The following is an 11,621-nucleotide window of genomic DNA, read 5'->3' as shown; positions in this document are numbered from 1 at the left end:
TATATTCCACATGAAAAAGATAATGAAATAAACTGTTATCTCGCCTTTTTGTAATTTTGATAATGCAAATGTTGAAATTAAAATAGCAATACTTTAACATGTAAGTTATGCAAATATTCAAAGAAATTTGGATGTTATTATTACTGGTTCATGGAATAAGTTTGAGTTATTTCTCTTTGAACAGAAATATGGTTTAACATAGTACTCTAACATTAGATATGATTTCACTAAAAATAGTTCTCTAAAATTAGATATGATGTAACACAATATATATCTATTTTCAAATTATAATCAAATATAATTAATAGTTCAAAATATTTTTTCATTCATTTGTCACAAACTAATATAGATCTGCAACTTATCTATCAACTTCACCTACACAATGTAATGTAATATGTCCTTTAATAAAAATAGATTATTATCTAATTAAAGGAGTTCACTTCATAAAAAAAAATTTATATATATAGCATTCAGAAAATTAGTTTATACAGAATTACAAACAAACCTACCACAAAATTCTTCAAACAATTTACCAAAGAAAAGAAAAAAAATCCAAAATGTCATTTATCATTTATCATTAATACAATGTCTTTTAAAAATCTTTTAAAAAATGAGTTAGTTCCCTTTGTACAGAAATGGATTAATTCATCAAAAATTGAATTCTTGGGAAAGGGCTATAACTGAACAACAAGAAAAGCTAAAATCATGAAAAAACAACCTATCTAAATTTGAATAAATTTCTTCAAAGCTTATTCATGTAAATGAACAGACACTGTTTGGCAGCCGCCCGCCCGCCATACATCCCCAAATCAATAACCTATTTTTACTTCGAAAATCCGGTTAAAAAACAATGCACGCATAAATTAGGCAACAAGAAATTTATTTTCTTGTGCTGATTTTTTCCCCACCATTCAAAGTAATATTTTTGATGTAATGTCAGGTATATTCATAAAATTATGACACCTACGATGATGTTGTTTTTATAAATTATTCCAAAAGTGTCATGACCATTAATTTTGTCATTTTTTTTTTCTAGTTGTAAAGATTGTTCTCAATCTTTCTTACAATACTTTTAGTCTCTAGATATTTATTCTATTCAATAGCTTTTCGAAATACCTTAGCCAGGTTTTCTAAATAAAATAACAACTAAACTACTAGTTCAAGAATTAGAAATTATTATTATAACTTTAAATAAAATGCTCCGCTGGGGTGCAGCTTGATACGACCGCAGAGGTCGAACCCTGAACAGTTGGGGCAAGTATGGACACAACATTCAAGCTTGATACAGCACTGAATTTGGATTGTAATTAAATATTTGACACAGCATAGGTTTCTCACACAGAATGAAAGTAGTCTAAGAACTTAAAAAATTTTAATTTACCTATTCAAACCATATCATTATTATTTGCTTTTATATATAAATCAGAAATAACCAATTTAAAATGGAAAATTTTAAAGAAAAAAAAGGAAAAAAAAATCCCCCCCCCCAAATTTTTTGAAACCCCCTTATGATTCATCACCCCCAAACTCAATCCCAGCCTTCCCTTTGTGGTATGGTACCTTGCAGTACAATTTCAGAGAGATCCATACACTTGAACACAAATTATTGTCTGGAAACTAGAAAAATGCTTGGGTTTTTTGCACCTTTTTGGCCCCAAATTCCTTAAAGTTTAAGGCAATTACCCCCAAACTCAAACCAAGCTTTCCCTTTGTGATATGGAACCTTGCAGTACAATGTCATAAAGATCCATACACTTACACACAAGTTATTGTCATGAAACTAGAAAAATGCTTGTTTTTTTCCCCTTTATGGCCCCTAATTCCTAACATTTTGAGACAATTACCCCCAAAAACAATCCCAGCCTTCCCTTTGTGGTATGGTACCTTGCAGTACAATTTCAGAGAGATCCATACACTTGAACACAAGTTATTGTCTGGAAACTAGAAAATGCTTATTTTTGGCCCCTTATTCCTAAACGTTTGGGCAAGTACCCCCAAACTCAATTCCAGCTTTCCCTTTGTGATATGGAACCTTGTAGTACAATTTCATAAATATCCATACACTTACACACAAGTTATTGTCATGAAACTAGAAAAATGCTTGTTTTTTGCCCCCTAATTCCTAAAATTTGGAGGCAATTACCCCCAAAATCAATCCCAGCATTCAAACCCTCAATCAGCATCATTTAACAGTAATATCTAAAAATGGAAATTACATAATAAAGGTATTAAAATAGAAAATGACATCATAGTCATGGCTAAAAATAAACAAAATCCTTAATCAGCAACATTTTACAGTAATATCTAAAAATAAAATTCCTTTGTAACCATAAAAGCCCATTTAAATACATCATGACAGATATTAAAATAGAAAATGACATCATAGTCATGGCTAAACATAGCAAAAACCTTAATCAGCATCATTTAACAGTAATATCTAAAAATAAAAATTTCTTTGCAACCATAAAAGTAAAATAGAAAATGACATCATAATCATAGCTAAAAATAAACTAAAATTTTTTTTATTACCAAATTTTAAATGGAGTTTATTAAACTAAAACAATAAATTTGCAACCATAAAACCCCATTTAAACACATCATAAAAGTATTAAATAATTCAACTACATCATAAGGCTATAAAAATAGAAAATGACTTCATAGTCAAGGCTAAAGGTAAACAAAAAACCTTCATCAGCAAAATTTTATATTGGCAAATTTCCAATGAAGTTTATTATACTAAAATTGTTGGCAAATTTCCAATGCATTTATTAACAATAAAGTTATTGGCAAATTTCCAATTTACATAATTTAAAAGCAGTGTAAGTGAGATATTTAAATGAGTTTGAATTACCAACCTTACACTGTTTTTAAATAATGTTTTGTACTTATTTATCTATTAACCTGGAAACCCTTGTTTTTTCACCTTTTTTTCCCTTATTATTTAAAGGTTTGAGCCATAACCCTACCCCAAAGCCAATTCTTAAATTCCAATGTAACCTAAATTTACAATATACATAACTTCAATTTAAGTTTTTGATAAAATCAAACCACATCATTATTATTTGCTTTTATATCTAAATCAGAAATAATTAACCAACTTTAAGTGGAAAATTTTCACACATCACGCCCCCCCAAACTCAATCCCAGCCTTCAGTTTGTGGTATGGTACATTGCAGTACAATTTCACAGAGATCCAATTACTTAAACACAATTAATTGTTGGAAACTAAAAAAAAATGCCTATTTTTAACCCCTTTTTTAGCCCCTTATTCCTAAACATTTGAGCAATTATCCCCCAAACTCAATTCCAACTTTCTCTTTGTGATCAGAATTAACCAACTAAAAATGGAAAATTTTAAAGAAAAAAAAAAGGAAAAAAAATCCCCCCCCCCCCCCCAAATTTTTTGACCCACTTCCCTTTGTGGTATGGTACCTTTAAGTACAATTTCAGAGAAATCCATACACTTGAACACAAGTTAATGTCTGGAAACTAAAAAAATGCTTATTTTTGCCCCCTTTTTTGGCCACTTATTAATAAATGTTTTGGGCAAACATTTTACAATAATATTTAAAACTGAAATTAATTTGTAACCTTAAAATTAAATAGAAAATGACATCATAGTCATAGCTAAAAATAAACAAACTATTGGTAAATTTCCAATGGAGTTTATTATATTAAAACAATAAATTTGCAACCATAAAAGCGCATTAAAATACATCATAAAAGTATTAAAAAAAATTTAACTACATCATAAGGCTATTAAAATAGAAAATGACATCATAGTCAGACTAAAGGTAAACAAAAAACCTTCATCAGCAAAATTTTATATTGGCAAATTTCCAATGAAGTTTATTATACTAAAATAATTGGCAAATTTCCAATTTACATAATTCAAACATAGTGCAGGTGAGATATTTAAATGAGTTTGAATTACCAACCTTACACTGCTTTTAAATAATGTTCTTTACTCAATTATTTGTCTATTAAAATGGAAACCCTAGTTTTTTAACCTTTTTTCCCCTTATTCCTTAAACGAAAAAAAATAATTACCCCTTTTTTGACCCCCCCCCCCCCCCTCTATGATTCATCACCCCCCCTTCCCCCCCAAACCAAGCTCAATAACAGCCTTGCCTTTGTGGTATGGTACCTTGTAATACAATTTTAGAGAGATCCATACACTTGAACACAAGTTATTGTCTAGAAACTAAAAAATGCTTATTTTTCACCCCTTTTTAGGCCCCTGATTACTAAACGTTTTGGGCAATTACCACAAAACTCAATTCCAGCTTTCCCTTTGCGAAATGGAACCTTGTAGTAAAATTTCAGAAAGATCCATACACTTACACACAAGTTATTGTCATGAAACTAGAAAAATGCTTGTTTTTTGCCCCCTTTTGGCCCCTTATTCCTAAAATTTTGAAGAAATTAACCCCAACATCAATCCCATCATCGACCCTTTGTGATATGGAATCTTGTAGTACAATGTCAAAGAGATCCATACAATAACACACAAGTTATGTCTGGAAGTTACAAAAATGCTTATTTTCGGCCCCTTTTTGGCCCCTAATTATTTAACTGTTGGTACCATAACCCCCAAAATCAATCCCCACCTTCCTATTGTGGTATTGAACCTTATGGTAAAATTTCATAGAGATCCATTCACTTAAACTAAAGTTAGAGTGCGAAAACCATTGTGTATTCGGACGACGACGCCGGACGACGACGACGACGACGACGACGACGACGACGACGCCAACGTCATACCAATATACGACCACAAAATTTTTTTGCGGTCGTATAAAAACCATTGTAATGTTTACAGATGCGAAGTAAACATTATTGCACATAATGCTGTGTCATTGCTAAAAACACCTCAAGGGTTGACCATGTTGACTGGGGTATAGATATATGGACAAGCGCCTTCTCTTAATCCACAAATGCTCAAATAAAGCACACAGAGAAAAAATGTGATCATTTGTAGATGACCACTTCTAAAACAGCTTGGTTTTGATGTAATAACAATTATTCATCAAGATATACATTTAATGTTATAGTTATCTCATGGTGACGCGGTGTGTCAGTGTAAGATCAACCCGATGGCCGGAGGCCGGAGGATGATCTTTCACTGACACCAAAGCTACTTTAAATCCATGCTGTTCTAGATTATATATAAAAAAAAAAACATTGACGCTTCATATCATCTAGTTTAGAACTCCATACCAACATTATAGTATACTTTATATAATACAATATAGTATATACCCTTTATGAGCCCTGGACACGATGTTTAAATATGTCCCCTATTAAAATGATCAAGTGTGCAATATTAAGAACATACATTCAGTCTATACAAAAAAAAATGCCGACGTTAACAATATTTTAGCTTTTGGTGTGTTTTCTGCATTTATTTTCAATTGGTAATTATCTGTTTCTTTATTTGTTGTTTGGGCGAAACGTTTCAGATTTTTCTTTAAGTTGTTTTTATAACGAAACGTAACACCACTACTAACCGTGTATTAAAATAAAACACGCTCACTGACAGAATATTAAATATACAAGTTCTCCACGTGTTCGTTTTCAACCAATGATATTTCTAGAAGCGTATAGGAGGTAAGATAATTGCTTTTTCTACTCTTTGTCTAGACCTTTGATAAAAAAAGTGGTGCCAACTCCAAATACACAAGTCATGCAGGGACTTTAAACAATATATGTTACCACAAGTTAAATAATGCCTTTCAGAAACGGTACTATATTGAACGAAGTTTCATTTCCTTATGCTATAAACTAAAGCTCTGGCATTGTCTTCATTGCAAATTAATAAAGTTGATGATTTCTTATCAACGTGAACAGCATAAGGCTTGTCCAATCCGTCCTTGGCGGATAAAATAACCCTACTTGAGATACCATCAGGGGAAATAGCTACAACTGTGTTTGTCGGATTGCATGCCACATATACCATTCCATTTATATCAACGGAAAGACCAAATGGTCTATTGATGTCATTGTTTCTGATTGTCCAAATATGTTGACCTTCTCTTGTGTAACAGGATACTGTGTTTTCATTCACATTTGTACTGTATATTTTGTCCTTGAATAAAGCCACTCGAATAAGATAGTATCCTGGTATCTTAACCTTTATTTGAATACTTCCATCAATATCTGTAATGATCACTATGTCTTTATCTTGTAACCGAACAATCAATGTTTCGCCATCGCTGTCCAACCCATAACATGAACCTTCTACTGGAAATGACTTAAGAATGATACTATTTTCAATATCTACCACCAGTATTTGATTCTTATCCAAAATAGAAACAACGACCGTTTGATCTCCAAACAAACAAATGTCAAATGGAATTCCATTAAACGTTATAACATCTCTAGTATGGACTCCATCTGCGTTGAAGTTCAGTAGACGTCGGTTTATTTGGTCAAGTAGTAAAAACTGCTCATCGGAGAGTACTTGACAGCCAGTTATTTTAACACAACCATCCAAAGGTATAGGTACGGCTAAGTTTGTCTTTAAGACAGGTTTCAACTGCTTTATACTCATAGGAGTGGATATTTGTACTTGTGCACCTATATAATCGTTTTCAAGATCTGCCATTGTTGAATAGTTAATTATACTGATTAGTGCCTCTATGGCATCTACAATTATTAACAGTCTATACTTTAATATCAAGAAACCAACATATTCTAAAAGGCAACATTTAAAACATGAAAGCAAGGTTCAAAGTTCGCATACTCGGCAACCAATGGAGATGCCTGTTCGGAAAGCCGACTTCCTTACTTTGGAAGTTGTCAAGTGTTAAATATCCTCAATGTTCTCAGATCCAACAAATATAACACTTGCTTTGTAGAGGCCATGAATACCCTTTGTCCTACTTAGGAGTTGTTTGCTTTTGCTAAATTTAGAAACAGAGGGTCTGTAATTGAAGATAAACTTTTAATTAATAGCTGCTTAGGTAACGAGCTAGATTACATAAGTAGCTTACTAGAACATGCTTATTTTTATGCACCTGTCCTAAGTCAGGAGGAGCCTGTTGTTCAGTCGTTGTCGTTTGTTGGTGTGGTTCATAGGTGTTTCTCGTTTCTCGTTTTTTATATAGATTAGACCGTTGGTTTTCCTGTTTGAATTGTTTTACACTAGTCATTTTGGGGCCCTTTATAGCTTGCTGTTAGGTGTGAGCCAAGGCTCCGTGTTGAAGGTCGTACTTTGACCTATAATTATTAACTTTTTATACATTGTGACTCGATGGAGAGTTGTCGCATTGGCACTCACACCACATCTTCTTATTTATATATAACAACTATAATTATGGACTAAGGCAACTCGTCCAGTAACACTATGATCGCGAGCGGTCGAGATGACAAGTTCAGTTATAATTATCTTTAATCAGATAAAATATTTATCAATGCTATTATTAATCGCAATGTAATGTCAATTGAAAAGTCAAGATGCAGAACAATATCCCAGGTGATATAATAATACATTGGTTCATGTCTGCCATATTTGTTTTTCATTAATTGTTTTGTTATAAATTAGGCCGTTAGTTTTCTTAATTGAATTGTTTCATATTTTTCATGTCGGGGCCTTCATAGCCGACTCTACGGTATGGGTTTTTCTCATTGTTGAATGCCGTACGGTTGCTTATAATTGCTTACATCCACTTTATTTGAAATTTGGTGGATAGTTGTCTCATTGACAATCATACCTTATCTCCTTATTTTTATACTGACCTGTAAATTTCATAACTCAACTATATTAACTTAAGTCAATTTAAAGGTCACTATATAAATGAATTAATAACTCAGTTTATATACAAATAGATAAATTTTCAGACAGTAAACTGAAAACCTACCTTTTATATAAAACAAATTTTGGTTTTGAAAAATATCTAACATTGATCAAGAATTTTGAACTTAGAAGAAGTTTTACTAAATTACGTGTATCTTCTCATAGATTACAAATAGAATTAGGTAGATATCAGGGTATTCCCCGAATTAACAGAATATGTAATAAATGTTCTTCCAATACTGTCGAAGATGAGGCTCATTTTCTATTTGATTGTAACAAATTTGAGGATGATAGAAATTGTATGTTAGCTAGTATTGCACAATATAATTCTTATTTTAATCATATGAGCAGTCAAAGCAAACTTATCTGGTTATTTAGTGTAGAAAATGTTGAGTTACTTAAAATAATATGTAATTTTATATACAAACATCTTCCTTAGTGAAGATTAGTTAAAGGAAATCTATGTGTGTATATACATTTGATTGGACATAGAAAATTATATTCATCTGAATATCACAAACATACTAGCCGATTGAAAAAAAAAATAATTGTTAAGATATATTATTTATTCAAATGTTCTCTTATATCCTTGAGGCATCGTCCCCTGGTATCAACTGCATTCAAGTTACCTATGATGCTTCCTTGTTTGCTTTTGATACAGGTAGGAAAGAGACATTTACACACATTTTACATGCCTATGGCCCATAAGGTATCGCCCCCTGGTGTCAGCTGCCTTTAGGAAACCATAATGCTTTCCTATTTGCTGCTGACACAGGATGAGTCATGGACATGTTTAATTTCTACTTTCTTTTTGGCTAATTATTATATATTTAATTGATCCAACTTTTTGTGTACTATACATATGTGGATATCTATTTTTCTTTTTTTCTTTTTGGGCTGCTTGTTTGTTATCTATATCAACCACACTTGCAATAAAATGCATTAGTATTAAAAAAAAAAACAACATACTATAGATTCTTTATCTACGTATTCTTTAAGAACTTAAATAGTTCTCGTTTAACTTTTTTTTTTTTATCTCATTGTTTGTATTGTATTATGAAAAATTATTGATGTTGTAATGTTTATGCCCTTTGGGGCCCATAATTGGAAATAAAATATCTTATACATCATTATTCATTAAAATTATATCGAAACTGTTCATCTGTTAACTGAAAAATATATATATTATATAATAAGAGTTCACATCATATAATTAAACCTTTTACAACAATTTAACATCATACCATGATATTGAAAAATTGTCAAACGATGCAAATTGCTGTTGAAGGCATCATGCATAACTGCAAATGTTAGATGTTGTTTTGTAAAATTTTTCATCGAAGGAAATCTTTCTTCAAAATGAATTCATCTGTATTCTTATAACATTCTTTTTCTTTTGGTGGAAGAATTGTAAGTACTCAAAATCTGTCAAAATAGAGGTATTGGAGTACCTTAAGGCGTTCATAATTTGGTCATTTTATTAGAAAGAAGCCATTAAATTGTTAAAACCTCAAAGACAACACATAGAGCTGTGATATTGTTAAAACCTCAAAGACAATGGATACCTAGCTGTTCTCTAATAGTTTAAGGTTTTCCAAATGGGGTAATATCTATTTTCATCTTGAGGCGGGGTCAAGCAAAAAAGCAAGACGCAGAATTGATTTACCGATTATTACACACAATGAGACATACATCACAACATATATACGAAGGTCTCATTTTTTGCCATTTTTCCAATATTAGGTGTGCGTGTCTTCTTATGTTTATAGTTGTTATCGATGTGTAGTGCCAAACTGTGTATACGCTCAAACTTCTTTTATTTTATCATAAATCATTTACACTCTAATTATGTTAGCTAATTTGATCATTTCTGCAATATCATTTACAATTATCTTACCTGCATAATGAATACACTAAAACTAATACGGTCTTTATCGGTAAATATAAACACTTAAATGTCCTACATTGTACAAAATCCACGAAGTATTGAAATTGAGGTGCAGTTTTATATTAAAAGATACATGTGACCACTTTCAGAAAGTGGATTAAAATTACAATGTCTATATTTATAACTATACACAATGTAGTTGGGTTTACAGCTTTACATGTCTATAAATATAAACTGGGGAAATGGACCGTAAAATATGATGAGATCTTATAGACACACAGTTAACAATAGTTAAATATTGCACACTTAGGCAATTTCAATTAAGATAAAATTATCACTGGAAGACAACGAAACAACAAATATAGTAATTAAATGGAAATCTGTAAACAAGGGGAGATAAATCAATCACAAACTGACCAGGAAAAAAGAAAGTAAGAATGCGAGGTTTAATTATTGCGCGGATCGACGGTCGGTCGTATAATTCTCAAATAATAAAAAAAAAAAAACTCGCAATAATTCCTGAATTTAAAGTAAATCAGAGATGGTCGATAACGTCCGTGCCACACTACATGCATATGCATATATACTTATAAAAGGATATTCTGTAGCCAAGTGGTCATGGTGGTATAGATGTACTTCATCAGCAAACACTAGCCTGTCAACACAGAGGTTGAGAGTTGGGACCCCGCTCTTGGCAGGTGCATTCGCTTCCTATCTTAATTGGTCGGTGATTCTCTCTCCGGGTGCTCCGACTTTCTCCACCAATAATAAAGCAATGAAAAATATTCATATAGAAACTACATTTTTTATATAAACAGAAAAAAAACGAAGCTTGTTGAATTTATCCGTATTAATTGACATGTTCTCTGTAAACCAAACGGAACATTTACGGATATTTTGAAGTCGCTTAGGATACAGTGATTACTTGTATAAAATGCTTTTTAGCTCACCTCATTAGAAATTGCTAGCACTTCGCGTCCGTCGTCGTCAGTGGAATATTTTCAAAAATCTTGCCCTCTAAAACAGTTTCTACCAAACCATGCAAACTTGGGCTGAATGATTTTTCGGTATTCGAGAACACAATTTGTGTTGTTTAGTTCTGCCAATCAACCAATATGGCCGCCATGATTTAAATAGAACATTTTTTATAGTTTGTTCTTATGTTGTACTGTTACACTACTTCCAAGGTTGGAGGGTTGGCGCTTTTAAACTAGTTTAACCCCGCCACATTCTATATGTGCCTGTCCCTCAAGAGCCTGTAATTCAGTGGTTGTCGAATTTTGCTGTATATTATATTTGTTATTCTTTCATTATTTTGTACATAAATCAGGCCGTTAGTTTTCTCGTTTAAATTGTTTTACATTTGTCATTTCGAGGCCTTTTATAGCTGACAATGCGGTATGGGTTTTGCTCATTGTTGACGACCGTACGGTGACCTATAGCTGTTAACTTCTCTGTCATTTGGTCTCTGGTGGAGAGTTGTCTCATTGGCAATTATACCACATCTTCTTATTTTTATAACGGTAAAATGCAAGTAATATTCTAAGAGAAGGACCATTATTTTAGTTTTTCCCGGATGGAATTTTCATTTTTCAATTTTTACTGTTATGGGTTGTTTATTTCGCGCGAAAGTTTATGTTCATTCGTTAGTACAAATATTTCCTGCATTGTCCAGCAATTTTTTTGGACAGATTCATTTTCATCCTTTCTTGGACGAAGTTACTAGGCCAGAATAATCATTTCCAAAATATTTCCACACCTCCCCTACCCCACAGAATATCAAATGGACATCCATAATGTTAAAAAAAATCAAGATCTACTAACATTTGGTAAAAGGAGACACCTACAAATTGAAATAGATTGTGTTTCTGTATTTATGGAAATTGTTTTTTTTTGTCAGATGTAAAGTTTTCTTCTATACCCACATATTTTTCA

General features: G+C 32.0%; 1 long non-coding RNA gene across 1 annotated transcript; it reads right to left on the bottom strand.

Annotated features, from left to right (window-relative positions):
• Positions 1–5,494: 5,494 nt before the first annotated feature.
• On the bottom strand, positions 5,495–9,899 carry LOC127732175 (uncharacterized). The gene is made up of 2 exons (XR_007996104.1): positions 9,696–9,899; positions 5,495–6,905 (listed from the first exon to the last, which is right to left on the bottom strand). It is a non-coding gene; the product is annotated as an uncharacterized LOC127732175 (long non-coding RNA).
• Positions 9,900–11,621: the final 1,722 nt, after the last annotated feature.

This window comes from Mytilus californianus, unplaced genomic scaffold (assembly GCF_021869535.1).
Source record: "Mytilus californianus isolate M0D057914Y unplaced genomic scaffold, xbMytCali1.0.p SCAF_22, whole genome shotgun sequence".
NCBI classification, from domain to species: Eukaryota; Metazoa; Mollusca; class Bivalvia; order Mytilida; family Mytilidae; genus Mytilus; species Mytilus californianus.
The sequence above is the reverse complement of the archived record's forward strand: the minus strand, read 5'-3'. Positions and strand labels throughout refer to the sequence as shown.